This window comes from Colias croceus, chromosome 11, assembly GCF_905220415.1.
Source record: "Colias croceus chromosome 11, ilColCroc2.1".
Classification (NCBI taxonomy): Eukaryota; Metazoa; Arthropoda; class Insecta; order Lepidoptera; family Pieridae; genus Colias; species Colias croceus.
In genome coordinates, this window is record NC_059547.1 from 1,994,922 (window position 1) to 2,007,233 (window position 12,312).

Consider the following 12,312-nt stretch of genomic DNA (forward strand, 5'->3'; position numbering starts at 1 on the left):
GAATAAATCAGAAGAATTAAACCTCATAAAATGATTATGAGCAAAATTTTAAAAATTTCCAAAACAACAGTATATATAAATGCGTTTCTAGATAGATTTTTCTTGAGACAATTGCACTTTTTTGTAGTATTTTTAACACCCTTTTATTAGCTTCGCCTGTATGTTTGCAAGCTTGCATGTGATTAACTCCTTTAGTATAAATTTAGACCTACTAAAAGGACAGATTTAACTGTGACTTCGTACACTTTTCAAGGATCGATAACAATACCTAGAACAATTTCACGAGTTCTTATAGAAGCGTGTATTTATTGTATATTACATGTACATAAGTTTAACAGTTAACTTCATATTCTTTATTTATTTTCCTCGTCTTTTCTGGGTTGTCTGGTAGAGATCGCTGCCAGCTAGATTGATTAATTTATTGTTAAGTTTATAAAATGTATCCTATACATAATATGGTGTACAATAAAGAATTTTTCATTCATTCAAAACTCCCCTTAAATTGTCCAAAGCCCCAAATGTCCCTTATATTACAGTTTCCTTTACCATAGTTGTTACACGTTACACGTAAAATATAAGGCATTTGCAACTAAAATTGCATCGTGGAGAAAGTGCACCGTTATACGGAAGTGGAAATAACTACGTATCTGAGACCTAGATCCATTTTAGCTAAGCTAACAGGAATGCTGAATATTACATCGAAAAGTTAAACTTGGATGAAATTTTTATCAATTTTGAAGGAGTATTTTGGTTCTTCACTACATAGTATAAAAAAAAGTCGCTTTCTCTGTCTCTATGTCGCTATTTCCCTTTGTATGCTTAAATCTTTAAAATTACGCAACGGATTTTGATGCGGTTTTTTTTAATAGATAGAGTGATTCAAGAGGAAGGTTTTAGTATATAATTTATTAGGTTTTAGACAAAGCGGGCGAAGCCGCGGGCTGTATGTATAAGTTAGATATCATAAATGGTGTAATGCAAAAATGACACAATCCAAATATAATGCAAATGAAAAATACGATATAATATACCTACCTACTAAATATGATAGATAAAGATGAAAATTTAAGTGTGGGGTAGTTATACTATGATTATATATCGATGTAATGTGTGATTTAGCAGCAAAAAGCTGTAACTTTCGAAGTTTGCGTAGAAATTGTAGGTCCTACTGCTACAGACTTCTGCCTTTACAATATATATGTGGGGATGGTGTAAATAAAAAGCCAAAATCGCCCAATCGATTTATTTCCCAGACACCGGTTACATATCAAAAAATACATTTCAACAATCCTCCATTACAATTACATCGTACCAAAAAACACACAGTCAAGTCATAGACAACCAAAAATCTACAGTCTACAGATAACATATCCACAGATTAAATAATAGAAAAGCACAGACTAAAAATAAAAGTAGTTATGAAATACAATCTTAATTATTTATCCTATTCCCACATGTATAACATTTTGGCTGTTTGCTCTATCAATAATAAAATTGTAAAAGTAATATAAGGTATTTTAATGTCGCTATTTCCCTTTGTATGCTTAAATCTTTGAACTGCGTAAGGGTTTTGATGCGGGTTTTTTTATTGATATAGTGATTCTCGAGGAATTTTTGCAGGTAGGTACCTATATATAATTTACTAGGTTTTAGACAAATCGGGCGGAGTTGCGGCGGAAAGCTAGTATGTTATGAAATAGGGATGCACATACATTTCAAATACTTCCGAGCTTATATTGTCAGCAAGTTACAGCTATTTATAAAACATTGTGCCTTATGACACAAGCATTTGAAAACAAACCAGGAATTGTATTACAATAACAAACTAGAGGAATGTAGGAAATAAACATCGTTATCAGGACTTGAGTTAAATTGAAATTGAATAAATAGTTGAATATGAGACGGTATTATTCTGCTATTACCTAATTTAATTTAATAATAAAATATTTAGGTCTCTTATTTTAGAAGGATTTTCAAAGCGGTAGAGATATTTATTATTTTACAAGCTTCCGCCCGCGACTCCGTCCACGCGGAAAAATTAAGATTTTTTTTTCTACGTATTTTTCCGGGATAAAAAGTATACTATTTTATGCCCAGGATAATAAGGTATAATTATACCAAGTTTCATCGAAATCGAACCGTTAGTTTTCACGTGATGCCTGAACATACAGACAGACAAAAATTTTTTTAATTACATATTTGGTCTTGGTATCGATCCAGTAAAATCCAGTAAATAAACACCCCTGCTATTTATTTTTTCAATATTTTCAATGTACAGAATTGACCCTTCTACAGATTTATTATATGTATAGATATAGATATGGTACTACTAGCAAACCGGGCGAACTCCGTTTCGCTACCAGATACACCTTTTCTTTGCTATAAACCTCACGGAGCCCGTGACCAAAACCGTGGAAATCGGTTCGTGCATTCTGGAGTTATAGGAAGGAAGGTCAGGAAGGAAAACCTGACTTACTTTTATATGGTAAAAAAAAGAAGATGAAGTGGCCCAGTGGGTAAATAGCTAGTTTTTCAGATTGTACTGCTTCGATCTAATCTTAAGAGTTAATCTGTTGCATGTTGGTCTTATCGCCACTCATTTAATTTGTCCGTCAAAATACACATTACACACAAAACTGTATACATACAGTACGTACACACTTTTCTTAGTATAGTACCTACCTAAACTATACACTTCGTTTATATAGCATAGATATATAGAGATCTCTACTTGATCATGTATTTATGATCATTGCTGAAGCGTTGTTGAAATAAATTCGAAAAAATGTATACGAGTGAAACCATGAGATGAAAAGCAAGTGCATACCTACTATTTGATAAATATGGAGGATCGCGGATTAAAAGTTAATTATAGGAAAAACAAATCACAGTGATAATTGTTATTATTTATTACCGATGTTATCACGTTAATGTTATTAATTATTATTAATCTTAATATATTCGCGTGATTGGATGTTACTTAGATACACTAACTATTTATAGAACAAGATTCGCATGCGTGTTTGATTTTGTATGTATGTAATAGATATCTACTATTTTAAAATGTCTTAATTGTTTAATGTTTACGCGTTTAACTGGTTTAATTATAATTAATAATAATTGGACAAGTAAATTCCGATATACTATACCTACATACTTAGATCTCGGATTGGTCTGTCGTAGCGCGCGCGCGGAGACCAATCCTTAATCTAAGCCTACATATTTGAATGTCGCAGATTTGCGTATAACCGAGGTTAAGCACGGTTAGGTGAGGTCATAAATAGGATGGGTGACCAATTTTTTCAAGCCCGACTCGTCTTGTCCGATTTTATAATAGTACGCCCGTAGTTTTTGCTACCTTTTATACGATTAATATATATTCAGTCAATACTAAACGCTTGTAGGTAGCATATACGATTCTCTAGAAGGTTCTAATGTCAAAGTTGTTCGGAACACCGCAAGTGTTAATCGTTCTAAACTTTCATCGTATACATGTATAAAAGTTTGACAGAGCTTGGAATAACTTGTGCTTAGCCACTGGTAACTGTATAGAGCAGTCGCTTTTGATTTAACTCCTATATTTTCCTAATGTAATAGCTATTTACTTCATGCCTATTTGGTATGTATTCATTTCTGAGAGATATACCTATGTGTTTAAAGTATGAAATAAACCCTAAAAAATGTATTGAACAAATATTCCCTACTTCCTTTTCTCTACATGCCAACATGCATCAATGATTGACTTGCAAAGACGTTACAAAAATGATTTTTACTGCTCTTATTTCTAAAAGCTATAAGTAAGCCTAACTATGCATAGTATAACCTAAACCTGGATATAAATAACCTGTATTATCTGATCGGAAATGCAAATTAGTCGAGACTGGTTACTATGAATTTAAACCAAGCAATTCAAATAAATTTATTCGGATATACTTATTTATCATTATAAAGTACCTATAATGTAGTTAAGTGCGGTTTTGATGTAAATTGTGAAATTAAAAAGTAGCTATTGATTTCAAACCATCAATAAGGAATGAAACTCATACCTATTATTTAAAAGTCCACAAACATAACATATACATACGTACATACAGTGAAATACGCGATAAAGACAAAATACTATATGATCGTACAAATCCCCCAAATAATATGGAATCAATTCTCTTTTATACACGATCAATTATTAAGACCTACGAAGTTTAAATTCGTGCATGTGAACATTTACGTTGAACGAACTTTCTTAATTTATACTCACACGTCGATCAAACACAAAAATATAATTATAATAATTATAGTTAGCTAAAAACAACTGCAGAATTGACATTTTCCCTTTCAGTTAAAGAGCAGTCTATAGGCCAGCTATCTTTAATTACAACTAGTCCAATCCTAATGGATGGACACTAAAATTTGATATAGTGTGCAGTTAAACTTCTAGTTTGTTCTCCAAGCACTATATTACTGTCTAATGGACCTAAGATTAGATACGTATTGAGTCCAATGTTTTATGAGCTCTTTTTTATGAACTACAGAAATCAAACAATGTTCGCAAATAGTTAATGAAAGAAAAAACAAAATAATTCAATTCAATATATAACCTTTGTTTATTTGTTTTTAAGAATCCATTCAGTTCCCACGATCCTCCCGTTTTCAGACATAGCAAGGAAAAAAACAGCACTGATTTAAAATCCTTTTAACGTATTGTTTCTGGAGAATGTCCATCTTGGCCGATTACGGTATTTGTCTTTAAGTTAAGCTTCAATTTGTAAATGGAGTTTTAAAGCCTGATAAAGGACTCATTTAAAATCGCTAAGCCAAAGTAAGAAAAAAATGTAAGCGCCTATTAGAGAGATTTGTTTTAACGTAAATGGCAGGGAAGGGTTTGTAAGGTTTAAGTGTCGAGTTATTTAATTGATCATTTTATTATTTTGTGTATTTATTTAAGTAATTGTAGGGATAACAACAGCTTATAACCCTTATTATTATTTGTCACTAGCTGTGCTCCGCGGTTTCACCCGCAGTGCTCCGCTCCTGTGTGTCAGTGTGATGATATATAGATTATAGGCAATAGCCTTCCTCGATAAATGGGCTATCCTCGATAATGGGAGTTCCTGAGATTAGCGCGTTCAAACAAACTCTTCAGCTATATAAAGTACATATAGTATAGGTGAGAATCTCGCTAAATAACTTATAGTTAGTAATACCAACGTATCAGTAATTTTCGTCACAACGATCTTTTCTCTTACGAATTAAAGAGAAGAATATGAACTAACTAATTGACGTATTTTATCGATAAACTAATGAAGAGACGCTGATTTTAGGTCAGAAGAAATAATATTTCGTAAAACTGAAGGATGTTTTCCACTTGATGAATGAATTTGCCGCATATACTTACGTCACTTGGGAAACCAAAAAAAAGTGCAAAGCCAATCAGTAAATCTGTCAGTCTGCCAGTCAGATTAGAGAGCGCAACATGCATTGGTCTTTTTTAATACCTAAGTAAGAAATTTGAAAAGAAGTATTTTAATACTTACGAAGTTGTACGAAATTGGTACAGAAAAGCAGATTCTGTATTGTATCTCAAATATGATTCTACACTATGACTACCACAGAATACGCTCCAAAATCTTGTTAATAACACTTAAAATTATTGATTCCACGTTTGTATTTTCTTTGCGGAAAAACTAAGGAATCTTCTTAGGTAGGTATGATACTTATCGTAATAACATATAGATATGGTTTTTATTTACCCAAGTAACAATCGCCAAGTTAAAAGCCAGTTACAAAGATTTATCGTATTTGCTTAAACCGAACCTAACCTAAAAACGATTTGGCAGTTTTCACGTGATTTATAGATAAACAATCTCTCAAATTCTTGCATTTATTGGAAGTACGAAAAACTCACTCGCGTTTTAGTAAATTAATTTCATACTGTTTTTATTATCTTCAGAAGTATTAACCAAGCAATGGACATATGGCGAACAAATGTGTGCAATGAAATTTAATTATAAACGGAAATATATCGTCAGTTTTGTTTTTTAGGTCTGCTCGAATAACGACTAGACTTTTTAGCTTTTTTTCAATGAATAGTGCGCAACTGATACGCAATTTGAGGGACAAAACCACAGGCAAAAGCTGATATTTGTTTAGTTTGTGTTGTAGAAAGGTATATTCTGAAAACTTTATGGTACCTACACTGCCAAGTTTCATCAAAATCTTTCCAAACATTCAAACTTTTCTACTTATAATATATCAATTAGGTAGTTTATAAAATCCAGCCCAGTTACCAGGGAAACATAAATCCTTGAAATTAATAAAGGACAGTCGAAAGTTCAAAAGCCAACATCCTTACTTTTGTAGAAGATCCGAATTAGATTGATTTTTGGTCTAATAAGTAACAGAACTAACACAGACGTCGGAGTTTTAATTAGATTTTTTCCTGATATTTATTCGTTTTTCCATAAGGACCTTTTTGTGAAAGAAAATCTGTTGAAATACCTAATAATACAATTCGCCAAAAAAGAAAATGTGTAGGTACATCCCAGAATACCTACAACTTTTCTTCGATATTCAGCAAATTAATAAACTTAAAATACCTAATAAGGTAGTTATTCCAAACCATTTCATTTCATAACCTCATAATTTTATAGTAATTATGGAATATTAATTAATTATTTATCAATACCTACGTATGACTTAACAGTTTACGTAAAGATTACGTAAAGGCACGTCTAGACAGCCACGCTGCATGACAACTTGCATGCATAACTTTTACAAAAACAAATTTTCCAGACTCGTTTATTTTTTTGAATGAGTTAAATAAACATAAAAAGCGATCAAACAAAGTGATGTGGAAGAATTAGGTATGTTATGCATATAATTATTCATTAGGATAACATGATAATTTAAGCCGAAATTTAGAAGTAATTCTTGAAAGAAGTCAGAAAAACCGGTTAGCTGGAGCTTTACTAAAGCGCAAATACAAGTGAATGAACATTGAACATTGAGATATAAGTACTACGTAAGGAGGAGACACCACGAATAAAATATGTGCGCCGTTTTTTTTGCTCTAAGTTTTAAAAAATTATTATCTAGTTAGGTACTTACCGATGAAAGTTATTCCTTTGCACTTTTCCGTATTATTTGTGCAATATCGTTACACACATGAAGGCATATTTTATACGTTTCACTTTAAAACAAATAAAAAATGAGCGTGCAGTTACGACTTACGCCATATGGCGTATGTTGAGCGGAACATAAGTGATGTAGGCGGTGTCGTCTCCATATGTATATCTCAATGTGAATGAATGTATGATTGTAAATTTGAATACAGAACTTAGAGATTGATAGTGTTAATTATTTGCAATTAATTTTTAATTATTTTAATATCAACACAAGGCTGGGTGATGTAGGTATAAATTGCTAATAGTCGAAATTATAATTATGTACGTAGGTATCGAAAACTTTTGCGAAAACCATGAAACCTGATGTAAAATTACATTGAATCCTGGGTTCTCAGGTAGGTGATCAGTATTCTCTCTTGTAAACCCAAAAATCGCAGGTTTGTAAGCTTAATTATTCTCTTTACCAGGTACAAAGGATCATTTCCAGACCAAAGGTTTAATTGTTATTATTGATGGGTCGCAGACAAAAATACCCATTAAGAATGACATAAGAAAGATAAAAGGGAAAAAAGAAAGGTACGGTACTCCGACTTGAGTAATTAATCAAACTTACGTATCATACATTCTCAAGTGATTGATCGAACAGATGCATGTCACATGTTTAATAAATCGAATTTATTTCTCTTTGATAAAATCAATGAAGTGAGTATTTCTTCATAAAAACCTAGGACTCATGCGTTATAAGAAACTAAGAAAGGCACTAATAACTCGGTTTCTCAAGTAATTACCATAAACAATCCGTAATCAGCCGCTATCGCAAACATTTTAGCATTAGCGAAAGAATGTGTACAAAACATTTGGAGACCGTGGGAAATACTGGTACATTTTATTAGACGACGGTGGCCGGATGTCGCGGCAATAAAACCAAAATTAAACTTATATCACGCGTTATGAAACCCTCTGTTTCGCCGTAAATGGTCCTGACTTTTACCGGTTCGAACTGGTCCAGCTGACTTTATACTGAGGAAATCGATAGTCTGGTAGGGAAAAGGTCTGGTCAAATATAGACTTACGGCTTTGTGTGAATGAGAAGTGGGACAACGGAACTGAAGGCATTATATTATACTACCTACCTACGTCGTTTATGTATACTAGGTACTTACTAGATGTATACTAGATACTCCACCGAATCATAAAGGATTACTATCATTACATGAAGCAATGCCTTATTGAATCCGTCCAGATACAATACCAGGAATAGCAGTAGGTACCGTATTGATATGCAAAGTCTTGTCTTCGACAAATGCTGATAACTAATGTAAAAAATGAAAAAGAGTAATTAAGGCAGTTGCTACAAAAAGCAACAACTCTGACATGTCACTTTTGAAATCAGGAAGTCTGCAAAGCATCTTTACGTGTCGCGGTTATAACTATTATACCTACTCGATCATCTGTTTATTCAGAGCTAATATTTAGATACTAAAATGATTATAGATCAATAACGTGTAGTTCTAGACGCAGTACCTTCCAGTATCCATTAGCTTTATACGATATGGATCAAGCACCACCAAATGTCATTTTTATATCGAAATTAGGATGAGCTGATGATTGGATGTTGTACTTATCTCAAAACACATACCTACAGAGGACAGCGATGTTCACGTAAGTTTATCGAATACTAGCTGTGCTCCGCGGTTTTACACGCAGTGCTCTGCTCCTGTTGGTCATAGCGAGATGATATATAGCCTATAGCCTTCCTCGATAAATGGGCTATCTGACACCGAAGGAATTTTTCAAATCGGACCAGTTGTTCCTAAGATTAGCGCGTTATAGTATAGATTTCTTGTGGGCTTAGTTTTTACCTCTAGAATCTAACATGTTCTTTAGGCACTATTTTGATACAATTATTGAGCTCAACACGCTGCTCCACACACAGAATACCGCCCAACGAGAAAAAATATGCGATGAGTCTACGATCTGTCACCATCTGTCTCTATTTTCTATCCATATCTTTTTTCTTCTTCTTTTCCAATATTGCTAGTAACTATTGTAACTACCTATTAAGTTCGTGGGTGATATTGACTTACTAGCACTAAGTACTAAAATAACGTAGGTACTAACTTTATTTTATGTTGTAAAGCATCTTATAAGTTTACAACCATCGTTTGAGTTTGAGTTCTTTGAGACTTCATTGCATCTAGAGTTACAACCACATAGAAGACTATAAAGGACTTAATCTTGGTCGAAGCAGATTGCATCTCGAGAGCTTTCGTCACTATCAGGTATCTACACCCATAGAATACGTGAACGTTCATTTATGAGTTATTCTTTAAATCTTATGTTACCTAAATAATTTATGATGTATTGAATAAAAGCTATAATTCCACATTGTAAATTTCCGTGTAGTCATCATTATTATCAATACATTTCGTCCAATAATTAACAAAACATTGATAAAATTCAGTATTTTTAATTTGTCATCTCTTTTTTATTGTATAAACCATATTACTTACTTAATATTACATATTAGGGTAAATGAGACAAAACAGGCAATAACCAAAATATATTTAAACTAGTGGTCCGCCCTGGCTTCACCCGTGGTACATATTTCGCAATAAAAGGTAGCCTATGTCCTTTCTCGGGTATCAAAATAACTCCATACCAAATTTCGTGCAAATTGGTTCAGTAGTTTAGGCGTGATTGAGTAACAGACAGACAGACAGAGTTACTTTCGCATTTAACTATAATTTTATAATATTAGTAAGGATTTATCTAAAATTCGCCTGCAGTTTATTCCTTAGATGAAAATGGAAAACTGGTTGTTAACAACTTTAAAGTTCAAATCAGATTATACCTAATTAAAAATAAACTCGATGCTATAACATGTTTTCCTTCGATAATCATAACTACAAGATTGGAATGTAAGGGAAAGCATGAGAAGTATCTTAGATTGCAGAACAAACAACTATTAGCCTTTATACTGACATACAATCGACTTGTACCGGAATTCAAAATGAGAGCAGTCTTGTTGTGTTAGTAAAACTATATAGGTATCAATAACAATAAGATTCAAACTTGCTTCAGCCCGCGGTTTTGTCTCTACGAACAGCCATTTCGTAACTACCTACAAGAGATTAATTTTTTTTTATCTAACTACACAAAAAATTGCAATTCAATCTAGGTGTTTTTACATGAATAGAAACGTAGATTAGATTTTCAATCTAGTACGAATAAACGAAGGTTAGATTACTCCAACATTTATATGTGACGAAGAACTAAAAATAAACTTAGCTAGGTAGGTATATCGCCATCCGCCAACTCAGCTGTTTGAAGTAATTTACATTGCGGTTGAAACCAACACCACAATACTCATATATCAGCTTTCAACTAATTGTGCATTTTTCTTCAATACACAAAGTTGCGTAAATAAAAAAATAACGGTCAAGAATAAGGAAACTTCCATAAACAAAAAATGTATTTCAGTAGTTAATATTGCAAAATGCAGATATAGGTACCTATGTATTTATCATTTAATAGGTAGGTAGTATGTTTATTACAATGATTACCATATAGGTACCTAAATTGCGTTTTATTTTTAATTATTCGATCGGCCAACAACACTGAAAATCGTTAAGGTTTATCAATTTCTTTACAAGGCCGTACATAGTCTTAATTACCCTATCGCCTCTTTTTTAACTATAAAAAATAACATTTCTATGTCTATGTACCACCTTTTAGATTATAAGTAACTAAAAAGTGCACAGCAACCTATTATTTTTTCTACTAAAACATTTACCCAATACAGTTTTTAATGCGTATTCAAATTGGGTAAATCGATATAAAATTAATGTGAACAGGAAAATTAGTTTCTTGAATAGGCACCTAGGTGTTGCAATTATTTTATCGTTAATTTATGCTAGCTCGCACATTTCTCAATTTATATTTAAACTTTAAATTATATAATTTGTCCTCGGTTACAAATACAGAAAATATATTTTAATGAATTTATCATTCCTGAAGCTGTTTTCAAAAAAATCTAAGACAGTGACTCTACCTTGTTGTTTTCATCTTGTTTTATCATAGAAACGAATAAGACTTTACGGCATAACGCAACTTTTTCTAATCTTCGTGCCATAGACAAAGCAAAAGCAAAAATATTTTGAATTTAGAACATTTTCTATTAGACCTACACTCTTGTAGTCTTGTACGCGTAAAGTTCGTTCACACTTCACACTGCCGCGGGACGGATAGGCCTACTGCGTTTAACCGCTCACGAAACTACGACGTTCTAACGATATTTTAGCCCTTTTACACTGTGAATTACCAATTAAAACTATCACTCACCTTATTAACAGGTCTTATTGCACATCCGAATAGGAAATCCAAAGCGAAAACCACAGTAATGTTACACAAAATTCCGTTAATCACAGAGACACATCCGACCAGAGGGATACAGAAATATCACGATTTTCGCAAACTCGTATTTGAACCTGATGAGTTTAATATCACTTCACATCACTGTTTCACTGCTGTAAGGCACAATTTTAGCAGTGACTACGACACCGCCACCATTCTTTGTCACTTCCAACAGCCACAACTATCAAACTATTTTATATAAATTGGGAAATACACAACAATCCGGTGTCTTCCGCATGCCCAAACAGCTGTTCGGGGTGAGTGAATGTAAAATCGATAACGCCGAATAATTGGAGCGATGGTAACACTTCACACAGTAACAATGCAATGCAAATGCATTAATAGTGCACTCTACTACGAATATCGAGTAGGGCGCCGCACGTCGAAACGCTCGGTTTTATAGAAAGTGATCGAAAATTACATGCTCTGTTTACAATAGACTTGAAGTAAGGAATTGCTTATGTTTTTGTGTGTCTAGTGGGTTCAGCAAGCACAACACGCGCCGGTGCCCCGCCGCGGACTGTGCGTGGCGGCGGGCGGCGGGCGGCGGGCGCGCGGGACCGGGGCGCGGGGGGACCGGGGGGCGGATCGCAGGCGGGCCGAAGCGGAATGCTATTGTAGGCGAACTCACCCGCCACTTTTTTTTCCTCAATTCTGGTCAAACAAGTTTCGTATACAACCTGCATTATAAGGATTCCGCCATTCTTCGAACGAGGCAACGGTCTCTGTAAACTTTGAAGAGCGTAAGGTTTCAAAGTTCGAGGTATTTTGTGCG

General features: G+C 33.6%; 1 protein-coding gene across 1 annotated transcript in view; it reads right to left on the minus strand.

Moving 5' to 3' along the window:
• Positions 1-12,047, minus strand: part of LOC123695511 (protein winged eye) — a 102,255-nt gene extending 90,208 nt beyond the window's left edge. The window contains exon 1 of the mRNA XM_045641386.1: positions 11,466-12,047. The gene's annotated coding sequence lies outside the window, so the exon portion shown is untranslated. The remainder of the gene's footprint in view (positions 1-11,465) is intronic.
• Between the last annotated feature and the right edge of the window lie 265 nt (positions 12,048-12,312).